This window comes from Aquarana catesbeiana, linkage group LG09 (genome assembly GCF_042186555.1).
Source record: "Aquarana catesbeiana isolate 2022-GZ linkage group LG09, ASM4218655v1, whole genome shotgun sequence".
NCBI lineage: Eukaryota > Metazoa > Chordata > Amphibia > Anura > Ranidae > Aquarana > Aquarana catesbeiana.
Genome location: NC_133332.1, coordinates 41,251,788 through 41,276,895, shown reverse-complemented (window position 1 = coordinate 41,276,895; position 25,108 = coordinate 41,251,788). Strand labels below are relative to the sequence as shown.

General features: G+C 45.7%; 1 pseudogene; it reads left to right on the top strand.

Moving 5' to 3' along the window:
• Positions 1-20,285: 20,285 nt before the first annotated feature.
• LOC141109175 (5S ribosomal RNA) lies at positions 20,286-20,404 on the top strand (annotated as a pseudogene).
• The last annotated feature ends 4,704 nt before the right edge of the window (positions 20,405-25,108 follow it).

Below are 25,108 nucleotides of genomic sequence, written 5' to 3'. Positions count from 1 at the left end.
TAATCACTGGGACCTGAGTACCAGGATCTGCAATCCGCTCTATTCAGATAACACAGCGGTTGCGGTGCTGAATTGTCCTGGAGCCCCCCCTCCCCCCGGCCACTGACATCTTTGGTGTGTTGGCTTCTGGGTACTGTTCCTTGGGCATTTTCATTGGCCAAACCAAGATGACATCCTACTATGCATGTGCAGGTCTTCATTCATCTCAGCATTGCTGAAATTTTATACTGAGATGCATGTGTGCAGGGGTGTACAGGCAGATAACATACTAAAGTGGATGTCCGGCTGGGAACTGGATTGGAATAGGGGACAGCGTATCCTCCCCCTACCTCCCCCCTTCCTATGAGTGGATGACCCAGATTGAGCCATTTGGAATTGGAAGGACATCGACACCTGAGGATTCGGAAGGACATAGGAACCTGGGAAACAACATCTCAAGCTTATACCCCTGCAGGGGTATAGCGCTCCGGTGAGTGCAATCACATCAGGGGGAGACTGTTAAGAACCACTGCATGTTTTTTCTTTAAAGGAAGAATTCGGTTGGAAGACACAATATATCACTTTATGAACATTTGTTGTTGCACATTATATGGGACTTTTTTCTTCGGCTGAAGATTTATTACAAGAATATATTATATACTATTTTAGTTTATTTAGGATTTATTACAGAATATATATTATATTATCTGAGTTTATGGAAGGCCCTGATCAGAGCACAGCTCCACATTTATCTCTCCCACCCCTCCTGCATGCTCTGCAGATGCACTCAGCCATTGATTCAATCCCTGCATCCAGACGCGGCTCTCTAATTAGGCGGTCGCCTAAGGCCTCGCGCTCACAGGGGCCTCACGGCCACCTAATTTGCCAAATTAAGGAGCTGCCTCCTCTGGCAACCGGGATCCCCCCCGCCCCCGCCATCAGCACAGTGGTGAGTCCGTTCACCGCTACATGGAGAGGTAGCGGGTTGCTTCCCAGATGATCGGAGCTCACGTACAGCTCCGGATCTCAGTCAAAGCCAGCGCTGACACTTGCCCCTTTCTCTCCCTCCCCTCACAAGCAGGAGAGGAGAGAGCTGCTTCCACTGCTGTTCCTCCTCATGTCTGCTCCGCTGACCCATCGGGACTAGTGGGGGGCCCCCATGAGAAACTGTGCTGGGGATGAAGCCAGTGCCGGACCAAGTCCCGAACTTCCGACACTGCGCTCCACTCAATGAGGATTCCTCTCAGCTGTGCCAGTCTGTGGTCATCGATCTCCGGTTCCTCCGCCCAGCGCCTCTCTCCCCTCCTCGATGACTCCTTTTTCATCTGGATTGCCACTGTATACACACACTGAGGAAAAATCTGTAGAACGCTCCGCCTCTCAGCTCCGCCCCCCAACTTCGGCTCTCACACCTTGCTTGCAGCAGTACCCGATTCCCGCCGATAAGGTAACATAAATGGAGATCCTAAAGAGGGCAGGGGGCGCTACTATAAGGGGGGTCTCTGATCTCTGGAGTTCTCTAAGGAAGGGGGGCACTGATATTAGGGGACTGTGAGCTAATGGGGGTCTCTGGGGGGTACTCTAATGTAAGAGGCATCCTTCTTTCTTTCTGCTTCCCCTGTACTGTGCCCACTTATCCTCCCCCTGTGCTGTGCCCTCTTGCTCCCTCCTTTATTTTACTCTCTTGCCCTGTGCCCACTTACCCTCCCCTGTACTGTACCCCCCTGCCCCAGTACTGTGCCCTCTTACCCTCCCCCATACTGTACCTTCCTGCCCCAGTACTGTGCCCACTTACTCCCCCCCTGTGCTTTGTCTTCCTGCTCCCCCTGTACTGTACCCTCCTGCCCCCTGTTCTGTGCCCACTTACCCTCCCCCTGTGCCCTCCTGCTCCCCCCTGTACCGTACCCTCCTGCTCCCTCCCTATGCTGCGCCCACTTACCTTTCCCCTGTGCTGTGCCCTCCTGCTCCCTCCTTTACTGTACCCTCCTGTCCCCTGTACTGTGCCCACTTACCCCCCCGTGCTGTGCCCTCCTGCTCCCTCCTTTACTTACCCTCCTGCCCCCTGTACTGTGCCCACTTACCCTGCCCCTGTGCTGTGCCCTCCTGCTCACTCCTTTACTGTACCCTCCTGCCACCTGTACTGTGCCCACTTAACCCCCTGTGCTTTGCCCACCTGCTCTCCCCTGTACTGTACCCTCCTGCCCCCTGCACTGTGCCCTCCTGCTCCCTCCTTTACTGTACCCTCCTGTCCTCTTGTACCGTGCCCACTTACCCCCCCCATGCTGTGCCCTCCCGCTCCCTCCTTTACTGTACCCTCCTGTCCCCTGTACAGTGCCAACTTACCCCCCCCATGCTGTGCCCTCCTGCTCCCTCCTTTACTTACCCTCCTGCCCCCTGTACTGTGCCCACTTACCCTCCCCCTGTGCTTTGCCCTCCTGCTCCCCCTGTACTGTACCCTCCTGCCCCCTGTTCTGTGCCCACTTACCCCCCCTGTACTGTACCCTCCTGCCCTCTGTTATGTGCCCACTTACCCTCCCCCTGTGCTGTGCCCTCCTGCTCCCCCCCTGTACTGTACCCTCCTGCCCCATGTACTGTGCCCACTTACCCTCCCCCTGTGCTGAGTCCTCCTGCTCCCCCTGTACTGTACCCTCCTACCCCCTGTACTGTGCCCACTTACCCTCCCCCTGTGCTGTGCCCTCCTCTCTCCTTTAATGTACACTCCTGCCCCATGCTATGTGCCCACTTACCCTCCCCCTGTGCTGTGCCCTCCTGCTCCCTCCTTTAATGTACACTCCTGCCCCATGTACTTTGCCCATGTACCCTCCACCTGTACTGTATCCTCCTTATACAGCTAATTTTTATCGCTTGAATTATTTTTCCTATTATGGGTGTGAGGGGGCCTCATGCCTAAGTTTTGCCTAAGGCCTCACAAAGCCTAGAGCCGCCTCTGCCTGCATCCACTCTCAGAGCTAGCAATGAAAAACATGCTGCTATCCCTGAGAAAGACTCTGCATACTGACATGTCTGCAGTCCTAGCCCCTCTCACACAAACCGTGCAGGAGCATGATATGGGAATATCACATGTGGAAACCAAACTAAGTGAAATTTGCACTGCTCACAATGATATAGCGGATGCTCATACTGATCATGACACGGAATTACAACAAATGCAACTGGAAATGGCAGACTTATGCCCTGTACACACGGTCGGATTTTCCAAAGGAAAATGTGTGATAGGACCTTGTTGTCAGAAATTCCGACCGTTTGTAGGCTCCATCACACATTTTCCATAGGAATTTCCGACACACAAAGTTTGAGAGCTTGCTATAAAATTCTCCCACAGCAAAATCCGTTGTCGGAAATTCCGATCGTGTGTACACAAATATGACGCACAAAGTGCTATGCATGCTCAGAATAAATTAAGAGACAAAAGCTATTGGCTACTGCCCCATTTATAGTCCCGACATACGTGTTTTACGTCACCGTGTTCAGAACGATCGGAATTTTCCGACAACTTTGTGTGACCGTGTGTATGCAAGACAAGTTTGAGCCAACATCCGCAGGGAAAAAATCCATGGATTTTGTTGTCGGAATGTCCGATCAATGTCCGACTGTGTGTACGGGGCATTAGAGGACCGCTCTAGACGAAACAACGTCAAATTCCACGGTATTCCGGAATCGGTTACACCAGATGCATTAGTCACGTTCATTCAGCAACTTATGAAACAATTAATCCCATTACTTACTGACCTTGAATTGGCCATTGATAGGGCCCACAAAATACCGAAACCTGACTTCCTACCAGTCTCAGTATCTAGATATGTCTTAGCACGCATACACTTTTATCACGCCAAAGAAAAGATTATGCCGCCAGAAACAACTCTGCACTGCCCACACCCTATAAAGGGATCAAACTGTATGCAGATCTTTCCAAAACAACAATCCTCAACAGGAAAAACCTCTCCACCATCACTAAGGCCCTCCGCATCAATAATATAGCCTATCAATGGGGCTTCCCTACCAAACTCGCTATCAAAAACCAAGGCAAAATCACACACAATCAGAACTTTGGAGACAGGGTTAGCCCTACTAAAGGAATGGGTAATCTTTCCTACAGAGAATCATTCTCCCCCGCCACATCAACCACATCATACGGAGACAGAATGGTCCTAAACACGGCCACATCCTACATATTAGTCCTGATGCCATGTTCCACATATATCAATAGCTGGGGAAACTCTGCCTCACCATTCACTTACCTCCTTGTTCAACATTGTTTTCCATACCATTATGATGATGATATAGATACTCCTCCCCCCTGTTGTTAGTAGCAATGTTTGCTACCCATCACCTTTGCCTTTTCCACAAGTCCTTTTTAAACCTCCCTCCCTATCTATCCCTATCCTGTGCATCCAAGCAGTCCTTGTTTATTAGCCTTGATAGACTTCATTATGAGTGTATTCACTCCATGGAATCAACCTCCCATGAATCTAACAACCCTTCGGAGACTACTCTAAGCTATCCACCACAGCCATCAATTTAATTATGGCTGAAGGCGAAGTATTATCAAAAGTACACGGAACACCTGTCAACTCTGAGAATATCTACACACCAACGGATCATCTCAAATTCATACAACCTTATGTGCGTGGCCTTAATTCACCTTTCAATCGCTCATCCCTTGCAAGAGAGGCTCGTTCATTAAAAGCGGACATTATCCTCATTCAGGAAATGCACTTTGCTTCAGCGAAATCACCTACCCTCTCCTTGATCAATTCCCACATGTATTCTTGGCATCTAACACTTGTAAGAAAAATGGGGTTCTAACAGCTGTTCGAGACTCAGTCCAATTTTAACTACACTCTGAAATAGCTGACCCTTTGGGCCGTTACCACATCCTCATCTGTGACATCAACCAAATCAGGTTCACCATTGTCAACGTCTACGCTCCAAATACTAAACAGATTAAGTTTTGCAAACACTTTTTCACAAAAATTATCGCCACCAAAAGTGGCAGGCTCATTATCGGAGGGGACTTCAACACAATTGGCAATGCCACCCTTGACTCATCCACAGGAAAGAGAGCTGACCATCAAACCATCAACCACCTCCTACACACTCATGATCTATATGACATCTGGAGATGCCAGCATGGAGCAGAAAAAGACTTCTCTTACTACTCTCCTCACCTCTCATACTCCAGGATTGACTTTTTTCTCACGGATAAATGGACACTCCAGCTGATCACAGCCTCCCAAATAGGCATGATAACGTGGTCTGATCATGCCCCAGTGTCTATACACATTGGAGACTCTAAAAGACCCAAACTCACCCACCTTTGGAGATTGGACTCCACTCTCCTAACAGTCCCTGACCAATGCCAAGCAATCTCAAAGCTTCACGCCTTATTTTTCGAAACAAACGCCTCCCCAGACATTTCTTTTCCCACATTATGGGCCACATACAAGGCCTTTATAAGAGGTATTTTGATAAAATGCAAGCCAATGTTAACAACCAGAGGAGAAAGCAAATTGAAGAGGTCCTAACTTCGATTAAAAACAAGGTGGATAAAAACAAACAACATCCATCTCCTGCATTATCCTCCCCCCATTAAATGATAGAAACAAACTTCACTCCCTTTTGACTCACCAATTTGAAACGATCCAAAGCAAACTATTATTCTTTAGGGAACAAAGCTGGTTCTCTACTAGCAAAATCAGTCAAACAACAGCGCTTAAAAACTAAAATCAAATTAGTTCACCACCCCACTACCAGAAAACTCATACTTAACCCTTCGGATATTGCTGATGCGTTTGGTGATTTCTACCAATCTCTATACAATCTTAAAAAGGACCAAGCTACCCCTCAATAGAAACCATCAGATATGCAAGAATTTCTGAAGTCAGTGAATCACCCTGCCCTATCGACTACCCAAACCCAGTCCTTATCAAAAACCCTTTTCTCCAGCAGAAATAAAAAAAGCCATTAAAACTTTCCCATCTAAAAAGTGTAAGTGACGGCTACACAAACGAGTATTACAATTTGCCTCCATATTATCTCCACACCTTTCTGACCTGTTCAATTATGCAGCATCCTTCGGTTTCCTCCCTAAGGACATGTTACAATCTGTTATTACAACAATACCCAAACCCGGTAAGGATCCACAGGAAATGAAAAATTATAGACCTATCTCTCTTATCAATACTGATGTCAAATTGTATGCAAAAGTCATAGCTAGAAGACTGCTCGCCTTTACTCCTTCACTAATAAACCCAGACCAGGTAGGATTCGTTCCAGGCCGACAAGCCCCAGATGCCACAAGAAGGTTAATCTCCTTAATTCATGATTTGGATGCCAAAAAATGCCTTCTCCGCTTCTCTACCTGGACGCAGAGACGGCGTTTGACAGAATACACTGGGGATTCTTGCAGACTGTACTGGAAAAATTTGGCATTACAGGCTGGATACAAAATTCTATAATGGCACTCTACTCCTCCCCATCTGCCAAAGTACTAATGGATGGAGTACTCTCCAAACCATTTGATATTTTAAATGGCACTAGGCAAGGATGCCCTCTATCCCCCATAATATTTACGCTCCTCATAGAACTCCTTGCTGCGAAGATCCGCTCTGAACCCCGGATCTCAGGAATTACGTTCCAAGGGACTGAACATAAGATCAATAATCTCACTCCCAAAAGCAGCTCTCCAACAGCTCTCATCCTCCTTCCCTTTTAAGACAAGTTCTACTACTATTCGGTATCTGGGAATCCATATTCCAACAGACGCATCCCAACCATTTTCCAGTAACTTTACCCCTCTACTTCTCAGAACGCAAACAGATCTGGCTTCATTCGCTTCTAAACAGCTCTCTTGGTTGGGTAGGGTAAATGTCTTGAAGATGGATGTTCTCCCTAGATTTCTATATCTTTTTCAAACCATCCCCATATATATTCCCACCTCGTTCTTCCAAAAGCTTCGACAGATTTTTTTCCAAATTCATATGGAAGGGAAACCGCCCCAGGATAAAATACGACACAATGACCCTCCCGAAGGTCCGGGGGGGGAGCGGGGGGTCCTGGATGCTTCTACATATCATAAGGCGGCGGTACTCACACGTATCGTAGACTGGTTTCACCACCCCTCCTCCAAGCTATGGGTCCAATTGGAGGGGCATCTCAATGAGAATGATCTTTGCGCCCTGCCGTGGACCCCTACGGCACAGCGTAAGGATAGTTCACTCTCTACTGCTCTTACTCGGCAAACCCTTCGGATTTGGGACCGCCTGACTTTAACTGGTAAACTATCTAAACCTCAGGGCCCAATGACCCCTCTTTTTGGAACTCCAGCCTTTCCCCCGGCAGTAAACAGAAACAGATTTGGACCATGGAATAGGGATAGTCATAGACGCTTAGCACAGATTTTACGAGCTGACCCATCTCTGAGAACAGACATACCCCCCCAGACGAACAGAGGGCCCCCAACAATGTGGATACAGAGGGGTCAATTAATGTCATATGTACGTACTTTTTCCTCCATCTCTGAGATCCTAGCTGACCCATCAGACTTTGACAAGCTACTTTTACAATCAGACCCGCCCGCCCACGCAGTATCATTGTTATATTCCATACTACTAAACATCTCTGCCCCAGACCTTCCAACATACACGCAGAAATGGGAAACAGATCTACAACACTCCATCTCCCCTGCTGATTGGCAAAAAAGCTTTGTTCTGACGCATAGGATTTCCTTAGCGACCAAGTCCCAAGAAAAAGGATTTAAGCTACTAACGAGGTGGTACAGATGCCCAGGGACTATCCAACGGTTTAATTCATCCTTGTCAGATACCTGCTGGCGGTGCATGTCCTCTAGAGGGACAATGCTCCACATTTGGTGGGAATGTCCTCCAATCAGGAAACTTTGGCAAAAGGTCTTTGATCTATACAGCAGGCTGATGGCGACCTCAATTAAACCTACTCCAGAGATAGCCCTACTATCTATGCTCCCAGGCCCCCTCAAGGCGATTAAAAAAGATATATTGCGCCACTTTTTGGCCGCAGTCAGGACAGTGATTCCCCGCCACTGGAGAACAACAGAGGTGCCCTCCTTGGGCGACTGGGCTGTCGAGATGGATCAGATAAGAGATCTGGAGCGCCTGTTGGCGCAGGAAATGGGGAAGGAGGAACAATTTTCCATCACCTGGACCACGTGGGCAATGTTTTGTTACTTTAACGACTTTTCTGTATGGGTCAGGGATGCCCCACCACCATCTACTGGCTAGCCTTGCTGGGGTGCTCCCCACTTTCTTCATCATCCTTTACCTCTTTTCACAGCGTCTTTCTCATCCCTCTCTCTAACTATTCCTCTTTCTGTTTTAAACCAGTTTCTTCAGCATATGAACAAAGGCCATATACCCAGATTAGTTTAACGACATCAATACTTTGTATAAGTGAGCAAAAAAAGGTCCCGACAGCATATCATGTAGGGGGAGATCCCTCTGATAATACCAATACGCAAAACCATATGAGTAAACATATGTTGGATCCCACGCATATAACATACTTCCCATATGTCTAAAAACCTTTGTTTACAATGTGATATTTCGTTGTTTAACCAGAGACTTTATGTCAAACTATATACAGCTGCTCATATATGGTATAGTTATATAACATTGTTTTTTTTTTTTGCACAATACATGTAATCACGTGTCACGTGTTGTAAGAGTACAATATAGCAAATTTTCTCTTTCTGTTATATTTCCTTTTGTATTATGTTTTTCTTTATTCTGAAATAAACTAAGATTGAAAAGAAAAGCATATAAACCAATATATCTGGGAGTTTAAACGTCCTAGATGCTCATACCATCTCTTACAAAGACCAATGAAAAGTGTCGGAGCCGCCCTTTTACATATTCACTTGTTTTACATGGCCACACTACTTGACCACATGTACTTCTGGTGGCACCCAACCAAAGAAAAAACTTCCCATCTCATTATTTCACCCACTCACTCCACGTAAATTCGTACTCCTAAGCTTTAAATTCCCTAAACTCATCCATGTATTAAAGCATCTCTCAAAGTTTGGACATCCTTACTATTCTACAAGGCTCCGCTTCTCAAAACCATAGCTTTACCGCTCACTATGAAATAATGTTAGCGCACAAAAAAGGGTCCACAGCTAAATTCCTTAAAAGCTGGAATGAATGGATCTTACATCCTAGGGCTTCCAATTTTCTGAAAAATTCTAATGCCGCGTACACACGAGTGAACTTTATGGCAGACTTTGCCCGGCGGACTTTTCAATGGACTTTACGATGGACTTTCTGAATGAACGGACTTGCCTACACACAATCAACCAAAGTCCGTCGAATTCGTACGTGATGACGTACGACCGGACTAAAATAAGGAAGTTCATAGCCAGTAGCCAATAGCTGCCCTAGCGTGGCTTTTTGTCCATCGAACTAGCATACAGACGAGCGGACTTTTCGACAGGACTCGAGTCCGTCAGATAGATTTGAAACATGTTTCAAATCTAAGTCCGTTCAACTTTTGAGAAAACAAAACAAAAACCATAGCTTTACCTATTGATACCCTTAAAGGTGTAATACCTGGTCTAAATTTAACACCCTGGATGAAATGTAGGATCCGGACTCTGCAACACATCTACAGTGACGGAAAACTGACACCTTTCCGCACCTTAGAAGATGCATTTGACTTACCTTCTTCTGAGTTTTATACTTACATATGAATCTACGATAATTTAAGCACCTGTGCGATCCCACCTAGCACCACTCTCCCGGTCCAAATATTACAATTCTATGACACTTGTAAGTATTTGGGATATGGAATATCCTTCTATTATTCCTATCTCAATAACCGTGGGAGAAGGACAGAGGGATGCTGTGGGATGAGGACAGAGGGACACCGTGAGATGAGGACAAAGGGACGCCATGGGAAGAGGACAGAGGGATGCCATGGGGACAGTGGGACGCAGTGGGATGGGGACAGAGGGACGCCGTGGGATGGGGACAGAGGGACGCCGTGTGAGGAGGACAGAGGGACGCCATGGGAAGAGGACAGAGGGACACCTTGGGTAGGGGACAGAGGGACGCCGTGGGAAGGGGAGAGAGGGCGCTGTGGGAAGGGGACAAAGGGATGCTGAACAGATGGATGCCGGGGGAAGGGGACAGAGGGACGCTGTGGGGAGGGGACAGAGGGATGCCGCGGGAAGGAGACAGAGGGACGCCGTGGGAAGAAGACAGAGGGGCACTGTGTGGAGGGGACAGAGGAACACCACGGGGAGGGGACAGAGGGAGGCCATGGGATGAGGACAGAGGGAGGCCATGGGATGAGGACAGAGGGAAGCTGAGGGGACAGAGGGACACCGTGTGTCAGAGGAGTAGTAGAATGCGAGCCTGTCAGTATCGGCGCGTCCCTGTGCGCCTGCGTGGTGGAGTAGCTCACCGGCGCATACTGGTACACAATCCGACAGGTCGGCGAATACGAACGCATGATCTGAACGGGTCAGTGCACGCGGGTGCGTGATGCGGTGCATTGGCGTGGGCACATGTGCACACAGCGTGGTATCCCCCTGGCGGGCCTATATAAAGGCAGCTTTACCCCTTGCTAGTTGCTGGTTTGTCTCTTCAGCGTCCAGTGTTCTTGTTCCTAGTTCTGTGTACCTGTGCCTGCCTGTTGTGACCCGGATCATCTTGACCATCCCTGAATCTCTCCAGTACTTGACCCTCGGCTTCTCTCAAAAGGACTTCGCTTCTGCCTGACTTCCGTGCTTGACCCCTGGCTTTGCTCAAAGGACTTGCTGTTAATGATACCTTGTGTTTGACCCTCGGCCTGCCCTAAGGACTTGCTTTTGTCTTACTCTGTGTTTGATCCTCAGCCTGCTCCAGGATTGCTTCTCTGGACTCTCGTGTATGATCTTGGCCTACCTAAGGACTCCTCTTCATCCGGACCTCTGTGCTTGACCCTCGGCCTCTTCAGTTCCTGTCTCCAGATCGAGGTGTTTGAGTCCCAGCCAGGGTTTCATCGGTCCAGCAGCAAGTCCGCTCTGCACGGGTCTACTCCTCGCTTGAAGATATCCTTGCAAGCCTTGACCACCTGCTGGCAACCCGTGCTTCTCCATGCCTGATACCCTCTGTGCCACCTTCAGGGGTATCGCACACTCAGTTGCAAGGGAAGCCGCTCTCAGCATTTTGCCCCTGGTGAGTACCTGACACTGTGGGGAGGAGACAGAGGGACGCTAAGGGGACAGAGGGACGCTGCGGGGAGGGGATGCAGCATATTTTAATTTGGGGGGAGAGGGGGGTAAGGGGATATATGCTGGGGAGTGCTTTGGGAGGGGAGAGGATATGTGTTAGTGGGGGATCAGACCCCCTCCCCAGTAGCACATATCATCTCTCCTGCCAAAGCACTCCCCAGCACATATCCCCTTTCCCCTCCCAGCACTCCATGTGTGCACCTGTTATCTGCCCCCCTTCCTGGTTTCAGTGTCCCCCTCTGACTGTATACAGTACACAGACTTCATACCAGCAGCGCGGCTCTCTCACTGAAGTTGTGTCCCTCCTCGGCCCCTCCTCCTGGCTGGCTCCCGAGGAGGAGGAGGAGCCGAGGAGTGTGTGCAGATGTCAGGGGAGAGAGAGGGATGCTTGCTCCGGAAAGCCGATCGACGCTGCAGGACCCCTGGCAGCAGATGTCCCGGGTGCCCCCGCTAGCACATCCCTGTCTGACCAATTACCGGAGCTCAGAACTTGTTGTGGCACTGGGCTTCCGGGATTCAGCCGTGAGGCCCTGCATGCGGGAGGAGGGGAAGGGTGGGTTTGTGCGGGGGGTGGCTTTTTTGCCGCCCCCCGCAAAGGGCCACCCTAGGCCTGGGCCTTGTTGATCTAGGCCAAAATACAGCACTGCCTACACTGCCAAAGCCTCCCGATGTATGAATCACTGGGTGTCTTACTTAAAACTACTCCCCCTCTGGTATATAACACAGTTGAAACTCTCAAAAATGTACCCTAACAACGCACCCCACTGTTGGCGCCAATATGGAGAACAAAGCTCATTACTTCATATCATGGTCTTGTAAATCCCTCACGTCCTATTGGCATCAAATTTTCAAACTGTTAGCAGGGGTAACAGGAATAATAACCAATCCAGACCCTAAACTGGCATTACTCCACATAGGCATAGAGGCACCCCCACCAACTCCAGGAATATTACTATCCACAAGCTCCATGCAAAACTAGCCATTACCAGATTGTGGAAATCACCCAAAGTACCAATGATAACCGAAACGGTCATAGAACTCAATTACCAATGTGATATGGAAAGAAGATTTGCATTAAGAAACCTCTCATACTCCAAATTTCTCCAAATGTGGTCACTATGGATACACAACCCTAACTGCACAGTGTTATGTTAATAATCTATACCATACTGAAGTGAATACGTATACATTTAACCTATACTTGACTGGCATGTTGCTTCTTAAGTACTCTGACCTACGCATTTCCCTTCCCTCCCCATACCCCCCCATCCCCCCCTCTCCCTACTCTTAATTTCTTAACCAATCCCTCCCTTGAGTTCTTGTCCCTACTGTTAATCGGCCATACGTCCGCTTGTTTTATATATAGTTTACTATTCCAATGGTCAAAGACATGTTTATACAGATTATTATGTATTATTTCTAAGAAGTGAACTCAAATAAGTACTATGTCACATGCTTTGTTTTAAAATCAATAAAAAAAAAATTGGAAAAAAATGCCTGATGGCAGGTCCCTGCAATAGAAGCAGTAGTATAGCCACCTCTTCAGTTACTCTTGTCTCCTACCTTCCCTCTGTTCCATCAATGCGATCCATCAGTCTTTTCAACATTCAACACTTAGTGGAGTGTAATGCCCCGTACACACGATCGGACTTTCCGATAACAAAACAGTGGATTTTTGTCCGAAGGTTGTTGGCTCAAACTTATCTTGCATACACACACGGTCACACAAATGTTGGCCAACAATTACGAACATAGTGACGTACAAGATGTACGACGGCTGATAAAAAGGAAGTTCAATAGTGATTCCGAGCATGCGTGTTTGTACTTTAGACTTTTGTCCGACAGACTTGTGTACACACGATCGGAAAATCCGACAACAAACATTTGTGAAAATTTGAGAGCATGCTAGCCAACATTTGTTGGTGGAAAGTCCGACAACAAATGTTTGATGGAGCATACACACGGTCGGACTTTCTGCCAACAAGCTGACATCTAACATTTGTTGTTGGAAAATCCGATCGTGTGTATGGGGTATTAGAAGCTTGTGTCCTCCACCTCACTTTTTTTTTTTTTTTTTTCTCAAACCTCTACCTCACTACAGGACATAGCAGTGAAGGATGGAAGAATTGGTCAGAAGATAAAGCCATAGCAGAACACTCCTGGACTCCTGGAAATGTTGAGTGTAGAAGAGCTTTATGAAGGAATCAACTGTAAAATGGAAGGAGCATAGGAGACGAGGGGTGCTGGAGAGATGAGTACTAGAGTTATACTATTATAGGGATCTGCCTTTGGAATTATTCTAACTCCAGCCATAGAGTTGGAAAGGTATAAAACTCAGGTCTTAGTTGCTGTCTGTGTCTAACCTCATTATACATCATGAAGAATATTGTTCCTGGAAGAGAAAGTGAAAGAGAATCCAAAGCTGTACAGTTGTTAATGAAACACGAGTAGAGGGGAAATATTCCAATGAGTACCCATGTGCCAAGGGGTTCCTAAGACAGAAAAAAAGGTGGGGGTTTTCCCCTCATTTTGGAGAGATTTCCACTTACCTGCTGTTGTGTCTCTGGAAGTTTTAAGGGCAGGAAAATGTCCCTTATGGGAACACAGACAATTAATATGATGTGTTAATTACTAAGGATGCTCAAATGTCACATTGCTTGAAAAAAAACAGCATCATATATGATGGTTAATCAGAGATTTATTTAGCGTTATTAAAAATGCTTTAAAAAAATGTTGGCAATTCTCTGGCTTAGAACAATATATATATATATATAGATATATATATATCTATATATATATATGTCTATATATATATAGATATATATATATATAGATAGATATATATATATATATATATATATATATCTATATATATATATATATACTGTATAATGTAAAAAATATATATGTAAAAAATAATGTATACACTATAAGCAAAATGTTTCTTAACACCAAGTAGGGATGAGCTTCGAGTTCGAGTCAAACTCATGTTCGACTCGAACACTGGCCGTTCGCAAGTTCACCGAACAGCGAACAATTTGGGGTGTTCGCGGCAAATTCGAATGCTGCGGAACACCCTTTAAAAGCCTATGGGAGAAATCAAAAGTGCTAATTTTAAAGGCTTATATGCAAGTTATTGTCATAAAAAGTGTTTGAGGACCTGGGTCCTGCCCCAGGGGACATGGATCAATGCAAAAAAAGTTTTAAAAACGGTCGTTTTTCAGGAGCAGTGATTTTAATAATGCTTAAAGTCAAACAATAAAAGTGTAATATCCCTTTAAATTTCGTAGCTGGGGGGTGTCTATAGTATGCCTGTAAAGGGGCGCATGTTTCCCGTGTTTAGAACAGTCTGACAGCAAAATGACATTTCAAAGGAAAAAAGTCATTAAAAAATACTCGCGGCTATTGCATTGCCAGTCCGACAATACACATAGAAGTTCATTGATTAAAACGGCATGGAAATTCCCCACAGGGGAACCCCGAACCAAAATTTAAAAAAAAAATGACGTGGGAACCCCTAAATTCCATACCAGACCCTTCAGGTCTGGTATGGATTTTAAGGGGAACCCCGCGCCAAAATTTAAAAAAAAACTGGGTGGAGTCCCCCCCAAAAATCCATACCAGACCCTTATCTGAGCACGCTACCTGGCAGGCCGCAGGAAAAGAGGGGGGATGAGAAAGCGCCCCCCCTCCTGAACAGTACCAGGCCACATGCTCTCAACATTGGGAGGTTGCTTTGGGGTAGCCCCCCAAAACACCTTGTCCCCATGTTGATGAGGACAAGGGCCTCATCCCCACAACCCTGGCCGGTGGTTGTGGGGGTCTGCGGGCGGGGGGCTTATCGGAATCTGGAAGCCCCCTTTAACAAGTGGACCCCCAGATCCCGGTCCCCCCCTGTGTGAAATGGTAAGGGGGTACTTGTACCCCTACCATTTCACTAAAAAACTGTCAAAAGTGTTAAAAATGACAAGAGACAGTTTTTGACAATTCCTTTATTTAAATGCTTCTTCTTTCTTCTTTCTTCTATCTTCCTTCATCTTCTTCTTCTTCTTCTGGTTCTTCTGGCTCTTCTTGTTCTTCTTCCGGCGTTCTCGTCCAGCATCTCCTCCGTGGCATCTTCTATCTTCTTCTCCTCGGGCCACTCCGCACCCATGGCATGGGAGGAGGCTCCCGCTCTTCTCTTCATCTTCTTCTCTTCTTCATCTTCTTCTCTTCTTCCTTTTCTTTATTTTCTTCTCCGGGCCGCTCCGCATCCATGCTGGCATGGAGGGAGGCTCCCGCTGTGTGATGGCGTCTCCTCTTCTGACGGTTCTTAAATAACGGGGGGCGGGGGCCACCCGGTGCCCCCGCCCCCTCTGACGCACGGGACATGACGGGACTTCCCTGTGGCATTCCCCGTGACGTCACAGGAAAGTCCCATCAAGTCACTGTGCGTCAGAGGGGGCGGGGTCACCGGGTGGCCCCGCCCCCCATTATTTAAGAACTGTCAGAAGAGGAGACACCATCACACAGCGGGAGCCTCCCTCCATGCCAGCATGGATGCGGAGCGGCCCGGAGAAGAAAATGAAGAAGAGAAGAAGAGAAGAAGATGAAGAAGAGAAGAAGATGAAGAAGAAGATGAAGAAGAGAAGAAGATGAAGAGAAGAGCGGGAGCCTCCCCCATGCCATGAGTGCGGAGCGGCCCGAGGAGAAGAAGATAGAAGACGCGGAGGAGGAGATGCTGGACGAGAACGCCGGAGGAAGAACCAGAAGAGCCAGAAGAACCAGAAGAAGAAGAAGAAGATGAAGGAAGATAGAAGAAAGAAGAAAGAAGAAGCATTTAAATAAAGGAATTGTCAAAAACTGTCTCTTGTAATTTTTAACATTTTTGACAGTTTTTTAGTGAAATGGTAGGTACCCCCTTACCATTTTACACGGGGGGGGCGGGATCTGGGGGTCCCCTTGTTAAAGGGGGCTTCCAGATTCCGATAAGCCCCCCGCCCGCAGACCCCCACAACCACCAGCCAGGGTTGTGGGGATGAGACCCTTGTCCTCATCAACATGGGGACAAGGTGTTTTGGGGGGCTACCCCAAAGCACCCTCCCAATGTTGAGGGCATGTGGCCTGGTACAGTTCAGGAGGGGGGGCGCACTCTCGTCCCCCCCTCTTTTCGTGCTTCCTGCCAGGTTGCGTGCTCGGATAAGGGTCTGGTATGGATTTTTGGGGGGACCCCATGCCGTTTTTTTTTTTTTTTTTGGCGCGGGGTTCCCATTAAAATCCATACCAGACCTGAAGGGTCTGGTATGGAATTTAGGGGGAACCCCACATCATTTTTTTTTTTAATTTTGGCCGGGGTTCCCCTTAATATCCATACCAGACCTGAAGGGCCTGGTATGGAATTTAGGGGGACCCCCAGGTCATTTTTTTTTTAAATTTTGGTTTGGGGTTCCCCTGTGGGGAATTCCCATGCCATTTTTATCAATGAACTTCTATGTGTATTGTTGGACCGGCAATGCAATAGCCGCGAGTATTTTTAAATGACTTTTTTCCTTTGAAATGTCATTTTGCTGTCAGACTGTTCTAAACACGGGAAACATGCGCCCTTTTACAGGCATACTATAGACACCCCCCAGCTACGAAATTTAAAGGGATATTACACTTTTATTGTTTGACTTTAAGCATTATTAAAATCACTGCTCCTGAAAAAAACAGCCGTTTTTAAAAGTTTTTTTTGCATTGATCCATGTCCCCTGGGGCAGGACTCAGGTCCTCCTTTTTATGACAATAACTTGCATATAAGCCTTTAAAATTAGCACTTTTGATTATTCATGTTCGTGTCCCATAGACTTTAACGGTGTTCGTGTGTTCAAACAAACTTTTTTCCTGTTCGCAAGTTCTGGTGCGAACCGAACAGGGGGGTGTTCGGCTCATCCCTACTCCCTAGGACACACTTAACCCCTTCATCGCCCCCTAGTGGTTAACCGCTTCACTGTCAGTGTCACTTATACAGTAATCAGTGCATTTTTATAGCACTGATCGCTGTATAAATGACAATGGTCTCAAAATAGTGTCAAAAGTGTCTGATGTGTCCGCCATAATGTCGCAGTCCCGATAAAAATCACAGATTGCCGCCATTACTAATAAAAAAAATGTAAAATAAAATGCCATAAAACTATCCCCTATTTTTTGCGCAAACCAATCAATATACGCTTATTGTGATTTTTTTTTACCAAAAATATGTAGAAGAATACATATCGGCCTAAACTGAGGAAAACATTTTTTTTTTTATATTTTGGGGGGATATTTATTATAGCAATTAGTAAAAAATTATGCGTTTTTTTCAAAATTGTCGCTCTTTTTTTGTTTATAGCGCAAAAAATAAAAACCGCAGAGGTGATCAAATACCACAAAAAGAAAGCTCTATTTGTGGGAAAAAAAGGGAGTCAATTTTGTTTGGGTTCATCATCGCACCACCGCGCAATTGTCTGTTAAAATGACGCAGTGCCGAATCGCAAAAAGTGCTCTGGTCAGGAAGGGGGTAAAATCTTCTGGGGCTGAAGCGGTTAAAATAGAGAGGATAATGGTAATTAAACATACTGGGGTTGATTAACTAAAACTTGAGCTTGTATAGAAACCAATCAGCTTCCAGGTTTTATTGTCTAAGCTTAATTGAACAAGCTGAAGTTAGAAGCTGATTGGCTACTATGCACAGATGCACCAGATTTTGCACTTTCCAGTTTTAGTAAATTAACCTCTGTGTGTTTAGTATCACTTTAATATAGGTCTGTGACTATAACAATCTTTGCAATCTTTAGCATTTGCAAAAACTTTCCACTCGATTTTGTAGTCCTTGTAAATGTTGTGCCAATTTAGCCAAAAGAGTATTTGTGAGGCTTGGACAAGAAAACTTGGTTTGCGATCAGCACTCTAAAGGTGTTCAGTAGGCCTGAGCTCAAATCTGTGTGTAGGCCATTCAAATTCCTCCACACCAAACTCATCAAAATGATATCATTATGCAACACAAGGGTACAGTCATGCTTTAGCAGAAAACACCTTCTCCAAACTGTTGTCATATGGCTGGAGATGCACAATTTTTCCAGATTCCATCAGCCGGTGGGATATAAACATCACAGGTCTACCAGGCAACCATCAAAATCCACCGACAGAAAGTGTGAGACCCATGGATCCCAGGGTATTTTGAATTTGGGCATTGTATCTGATAATTTCACTGTCAATTATTCATTGGAAAAATGTATTGCAAAGTCTGTGAAAGGAATAAGGAATAATCAGGCTTTTTGTTGTTTGTTTAGTGGCTGTCAAACCAAGTGTCATAAATCTAAATTGATGATTTTAGAGGCCATCTGGTTTCATGGTTGAACAAAGTTTCACCTGGGTGCATGGGGATAGAGGTACCTAACAATGTATTCAACATTTTGTAGTCTTGGTTCCACAAGGAATATATTATCACGCTAGTCCATCATCTATTCAAAAAATAAATGAGGGTGTGCATACCCATGCACTAAAGAAGTCACAGGGTTAAAACTTAACTTTTTTAGCGTTTTTCTGCCAAACTCCATAAAATCCTGTGTCAATGTACACATAGGCTTTAAGCAGTGTTTAGGAGCTGCTGCGGTTAGGTAAGGTCCAACCTCCCTCAACCTCCTTCTCCTGAACTTGGAAGAATCGCGTTCAAGATAGGAACGTTTTGACTGTCGACCGCGGCCATGGTAAATCACGGCCAAGTGTACATGAAGCCTTAGAGGTGCTTAAAAAAGGGTGCTTTATTCAACGGAATTTGTCTGTTTAATACTTATAAGTGGAGGCTGGGGCTCTAACACACTCTCTAAATGAAGCCCCTCATCACTGACTGTGGCTCATTACTAGTAAGTTTATTTATGTCTCTTCAACCTCGCAAAGCTGTACATTAGTGTAGCAGAGGCATAAACACAAGGGGCTGGGGCTCTAAAACACTCTTTAGATAAAGCCTCTCATCACTGACTCTGATTTATATGTCCCAGTCAGTTTATTTGCACTAATGCTTACTTCCTTCAAGCACCTTCAAGATTGGAGCTCTGGTATAGAGAGGCATAAAATGTCTCCACTCCTCCACTTATAATTGGAAGCTGGGGCTCTTACATCACTTGACCTCCGGAAGATTTTACCCCCCTCATGATCATGCCAATTTCTTTACCCTACATAACGGGACACAGAGCAGCCATAGTAAAAAGCCAAAGTGAATGGTACTCGAGAAAGAAGACTGAGGTTTTGCCTGTAATGCTCCTCTTTTGAGGGCTGGACCCTGGGTTCCGACACCTTGGTTACATTTATCTTAACTGTAAGGTTGTCTGCAGGGTGCTATATAGGTCCAAGGGAGAGGAACCCCATATACAAGGGACCCAGTCCTTGAAGTTCTACCATGACATGCTTGCCGTGATGGGTGAAGATTGGGTCTGTCTGTGTTCCAGCAGTATCCTGCGGTGGCGAATGGTAAGTGAGAAGATCCTAAAGATACTGTTATGGACTTCTCTATCGAGTAGACTGTGCTTACCTGTTGTAGAGGGGTGAATGAACATGTTAAATTTACATTACCATGCTTCCTCCTGCTCAGTGTCAGTGTCTCTGCTCACAAACTTGCTCTGCAGTCACCAGAGAGTTTTGGGGTCTCCTGTCTGCGGGCGTTTGGTCCCTCTGGAGAGCACCACCCCCCGCGCCCATCATGGGACCGCACGCACGTGGGAAATCGGCTCCTTTTGTAGGACAGGAGAGTGAGACGATCCTAGGATGTCGGGGAGCGTGGTCATGGTGCACAGCGCAGGTGCAGGTCCCTCTCTCTCCTACAGATTTGTTTTTCCTTCAAACAAACAATTGGCTGGTAGAGGTCGCAGAACACATATGGGGCATGTGAATACAGGCATTTTTAAAGGCATATCTACTAAGCATCAGACTGGGTAGTTATTAGCGGCATAATACTCATTGCTGGACTAATGCTCAACAGTGGATGCATGGTGTTAGTACCTCTACTTTGTGCTTAGGACTATGTCTTCCCGGGATACAAGCCTACGGCCACATCTCCCTGAAAGCACCCGTTCTTGTCTGATCTCAAAGGCTAAGTAGGGTTGGGCCTGATTAGTACCTGGATGGGAGACTACCTGGGAATACCAGGTGCTGTAGGAGGGAAGTTAACAGGGAGAAGTACAAACAGTGCCATCTTCCCCTGAGAAACCTGAGGCGACAAGCCAGGCTGAGCCATTTAGGCCTTCACCTGTTGCAACTGCTTCCAACATTTCAGCCTCTGCATACGTCATTAAGGACGGTTTGGCTCCAGCATTAGCTGGATTAGAAGAGAAAGTAGCTGAAATGATTGCATGTTTGCAGATATGCTCGCATCTTCCTCCCAGGATGGGAGAAAACGCGGCAGGTCCCCCTCTCCTGCCCCTGTCTTTCCAGCATTGGAACAGGAGTGGGCAGGAGATGTTGAATTACCTTTAAGGGATAGGAGACAAGGACATACGGATGTCCCTTCCTCTGAGGATTCAGTCTTGTTAGCCAAAAACCTCCACAGGATCCTCATGCAGGTGCTTGCTTGTAGACTAGCTAAGACGCACGTCTACTGGTACGCACAGTTGCTGGAGCACATAGTTGCTAAAATGCATAGCTGCTAAAATGCATAGCTGCTTAAATGCACAGTTGCTGAAAAGCACGGTTGCTAAAGATAACTATGTTTACCAGTTCACATGTTTGCAATGGGTGTACAAGATGCATGTTGGCATGTTTGTGTAAAAACAACAAACAGAACATGTTTATTGTTGATCACCTAAAGACACGTGATCACATAATGTGACAAGATCACTTAAGGATACATGGTCACATAAAGATGCATGTTTATGTGTGTATGGATATACATGGTCTTACAAAATGCTTGATCACATAAAAATGCTTAGTCGCATAAAGATGCTTGATCACATAAAGATGCTGATAGCATGAAGTTGCACGATCGCCTAAACAAATGCATGCGTGCATAATGAGGCATGATAATACAGGTGTACTTAAAGATACATTATTCCTCATAATCGCATAGGAATATGTGTCTGCATAGATACGTGTTGTGTAAGGTTGCATAACACGTTTCATGAACACATGCTTGCTTGCAAGATGCTTGTTCCATGGCACTCATATTACATGAATGCATGTGTACAGTGCACACTTTTCATATTTTGCCTAAAAACATTTTTGTGTGAATTCATGCTTCCATGAACGCATGCTTCCATAGAGGCATATTGCCTTAAACACATGCTGCATACATTAAACTGTACACATATATACACGTTTTTTTTCTGGAACTATTTACCTATGGTTGCATAGGACTGCAAGACGTGCCTGAGGGCAGAAGCCTACAAGACAGAGTCTCAAGGCCTCCTTATGAAAGGGCGCCCCCGCTCGATCTTGCAGATGCTGGCTCTGCTCAAATTTGAAAGGAAGGAAAAATCCTGGATGGCCGCACACTGCTGAAGGCATCTTTATTGAAAGATTAAAATACACAAACAGTCATATCTTATGCATAGAAAACAGGGGAGAACAGCTAACGCATTTCACATCACAACAGATGCTTAGTTATAGCTGAATAAGCAAGGTCTGATCATATGTATATATGGAGCTGATGAAAAATAGACAGCCAATCCAATGTGATGTAATGTCGGAAAAAACCTCACCATAGAATCAGACCTTTTTAATGCCAAAATGAATTGCACCTGGAGGGGAGAAGCAAAGAGCTAGCCACTACAATCAATTCAAATGAATGAAAATATAGAAAGATATATATATATGTATATGTAGTTATAAGCTTAATGCAGCTACCCCACGTAGTACAATCAAAGGCTAAAAAAAAAATCGGAAATAATAAAGAAAAAGTATAATAAATAATGATACAAAATATAATAAATAATGATACAAAAACAAATGCAGATATAAAAAGTCATAGAACAACTATAAACAAGGTCAAATTAATCATCATGAAGACCTGCAAAAGATTTGATATTAATCATCATACAAGAAATCAAAATATATATATATATTGGAACATGATTATTATTCCAATTATGCCCGCATGTACGTAAAAAAACATACAGAGAAGTGAGGGCAAAAAACAATAAGAAGCACCCAAACTGCATTAGAAAGGAGAAACTTAGCAATGTAAATATAATTTTTGATTTTTAAATTTAGAGCAAACCAAACAAAGTGATAACTAACAATGTAAAAGCATGATGCGGCTACAAAACTTGGAAATACAAAGCAATAGCCTTACTAAATAGACTGTAAGCAACACGTGGAGTCTCACTCCTCATGCTGCAAAATGAAACAGAGTCTCTGAAGAAACAACTGCAGACAGAACGTGGAGTGAAGTTGATCACTCCCTCCACATGCTGCAATGCAAGGACAAAAACTGCACTAGGTTTATAGTAGGCAAAGCGCGGAGCGAAACAAAAGTGTCACTCCACACGCTGCACAGAGGCCATGGCCAGTTGAAGAAGCGAGGCAGTAGCCTTACTAATTTAGCTACAAGTAATATGTGAAGCCTCGCTCCACATGCTGCAGAATAAGACAACATCTTCACCAAGTTAAATTGCAAGCAACATGTGGAGTCTCACTCCACATGCTGCAAAATAAGACAAAATCTTCACTAAATTACCGCAAACAAAGCGCGGAGTGAAGTAAAAGTTTCACTCTATATGTTACAGTGCAGGACAATAGCTACGCTAGATTAGAGGTGGACAAAGCATGGAGTAGGACAAAAGTATCACTTAACACACTAAGTCTCCAATGAAACAACTGCAGACAGAACATGGAGTGAAGTTGAACACTCCCTCCACATGCTGCTATACAGGACAAAAACTGCGCTAGGTTTATAGTAGTCAAAGCATGGAGCGAAACAAAAGTGTCACTCCGCTCGATCGAGGTAGGGGGAAAACTTCTGTGGTTTTCAGGGGCTTGGCAAGAAGAAATCCTAGATGGGTCATCTCTGTGGTAACCCTAAGCTACAAACGAAAGTTTCAGAAATTTCCTCCGGTCCAAACATCCCATAAGACCCAGTGAAAAGAAGGTCTTTATTTTTGGCGCTAGACCGATTGATGTCACAAGGGCCTAGGGTATGCCCTCAGGAGAGCAGGGTATGTGGTCTTATTTAAAATCTCTTCACGTTACCGAAACCGAATGGGGATGTCAGACCCATTCTAGATCTCAAAGATCTAAATCAGTTCCTAAACATCCACTCTCTTCGCATGGAATCAGTCCGGTCAGTCGTATCCACCCTGCAGGGAGGAAAATTTCCAGCGTTAATAGGCATCATACTGTAGATGCGTATCTGCATGTGCCAATTTTTCCCTGCTCACCGAAAGTTCTGCGATTCGCAGTGTAGCAGCACCTCTGGCAGTTGTGGCCTTGCCCTTCGGGTTAGCCACCACAACCCAGGTGTTTTAGAAGTTCTGGGCTCACTTCTAGCAAGTCTAAGGCCCAGGGTATAGCAGTAATGGCATACCTAGGCGACCCTCTGCTGATAGATCAGTTAGTAGCCAGCTAGTCCAGACTGTGTCCAGCATGGTCAAGTATCTGGAACACCTAGGTTGGGTTCTCAACCTAAAAAAGAAAAAAAAGTCATTCTTACGTCCCGTAAGGAGGCTAGAGTACGTGAGCCACAGCCTGAAAAAGAGGATCAGACAAAAGTCAGCGCCATAAGAGAGCTGGTCCATGTGGTCAAGGCAAGGAAGAGTCCTTCCATTCGCCTTTGCATGGAATTGCTAGGGAAGATGGTGGCTTCTTTTGAAGCAGTTCCCTATGCTCAGCAAGACTGTTGCAATCAGTATTCTGTCTACTTGGAACAAGAAGATCCTAACCTTGCATTATCCAAGGTATCTGGCCCCAAAGGTACATCAGAGTCTCAGTTGGTGGTTGGTAAACAAAAAATTTGCAGAAGGGAAGATCCTTCATACCAGTTACCTGGAAGGTAGTGACAACAGAGGCCAGCCTCTTGGGCCGAAGAGCAGTCCTGAAAGAAACCACTGCCCAGGGCAAGATCCGAGAAAACCTTCTCCATAAACATCCTAGAGATTTGAGTGGCACGTCTGGCTCTAATGGCCTGGACATTCAGTTTGCAGGATTGTCCTGTCAGAATACAATCCGACAATGCCACAGCAGTGGCTTACATCAATCACCTAGGGGGTGCCAGAAGTCACGCAGCAAGAGGGAGGTGAACCATGGTCTGGCCTAGGCAGAGAAGCATGTACCTTGCCTATCTGCAGTCTTCATTCCAGGAAGTGGAGAATTGGTAGACGATTTTCTTAAGCTGCCAAGAATTGTTCCCAGGAGAATGGTCTCTACATCCCGACATTTTTTTTTTTTTTTTGGCCATATGCCAGAAATGGGGTGCGTCGGTCATAGATCTATTGGCGTCCAGTTTAACACAAAGTTGGACAACTTTGTGTTAAGGACAAGGGATCCACTGGCATACGGGAGATGCGTTAGCATCCCTGCGGGTTCAGTTTTTCACTGATTTATGCATTCCCCCAGTGCCGCTTCTATCGCGGCTTCTATGCAAGGTCAAAAGGAATGGAAGCCGGTAGTCCTAGTAGCTCCGGCATGAACCAGGTGATCCTAGTATGCAGGGATCGTAAGGGTGGCAGTAGGGGATCTATGCACTGTTCCTTCTCGTTTAGACCTACTTTCGCAGGGCCCGGTATTCCATCCTGCCTTGCAAACACTGAATTTAGCGGTTGTGCTATTAGGCCCACATTCTGGAAGTGGCTCAGAAGTATGTCATAGATAGAGCTCTTGCCTTCCTACAATTAGGAATGGAAATGAAGCTAGCCTTGAGTTCTATCGAGGGTC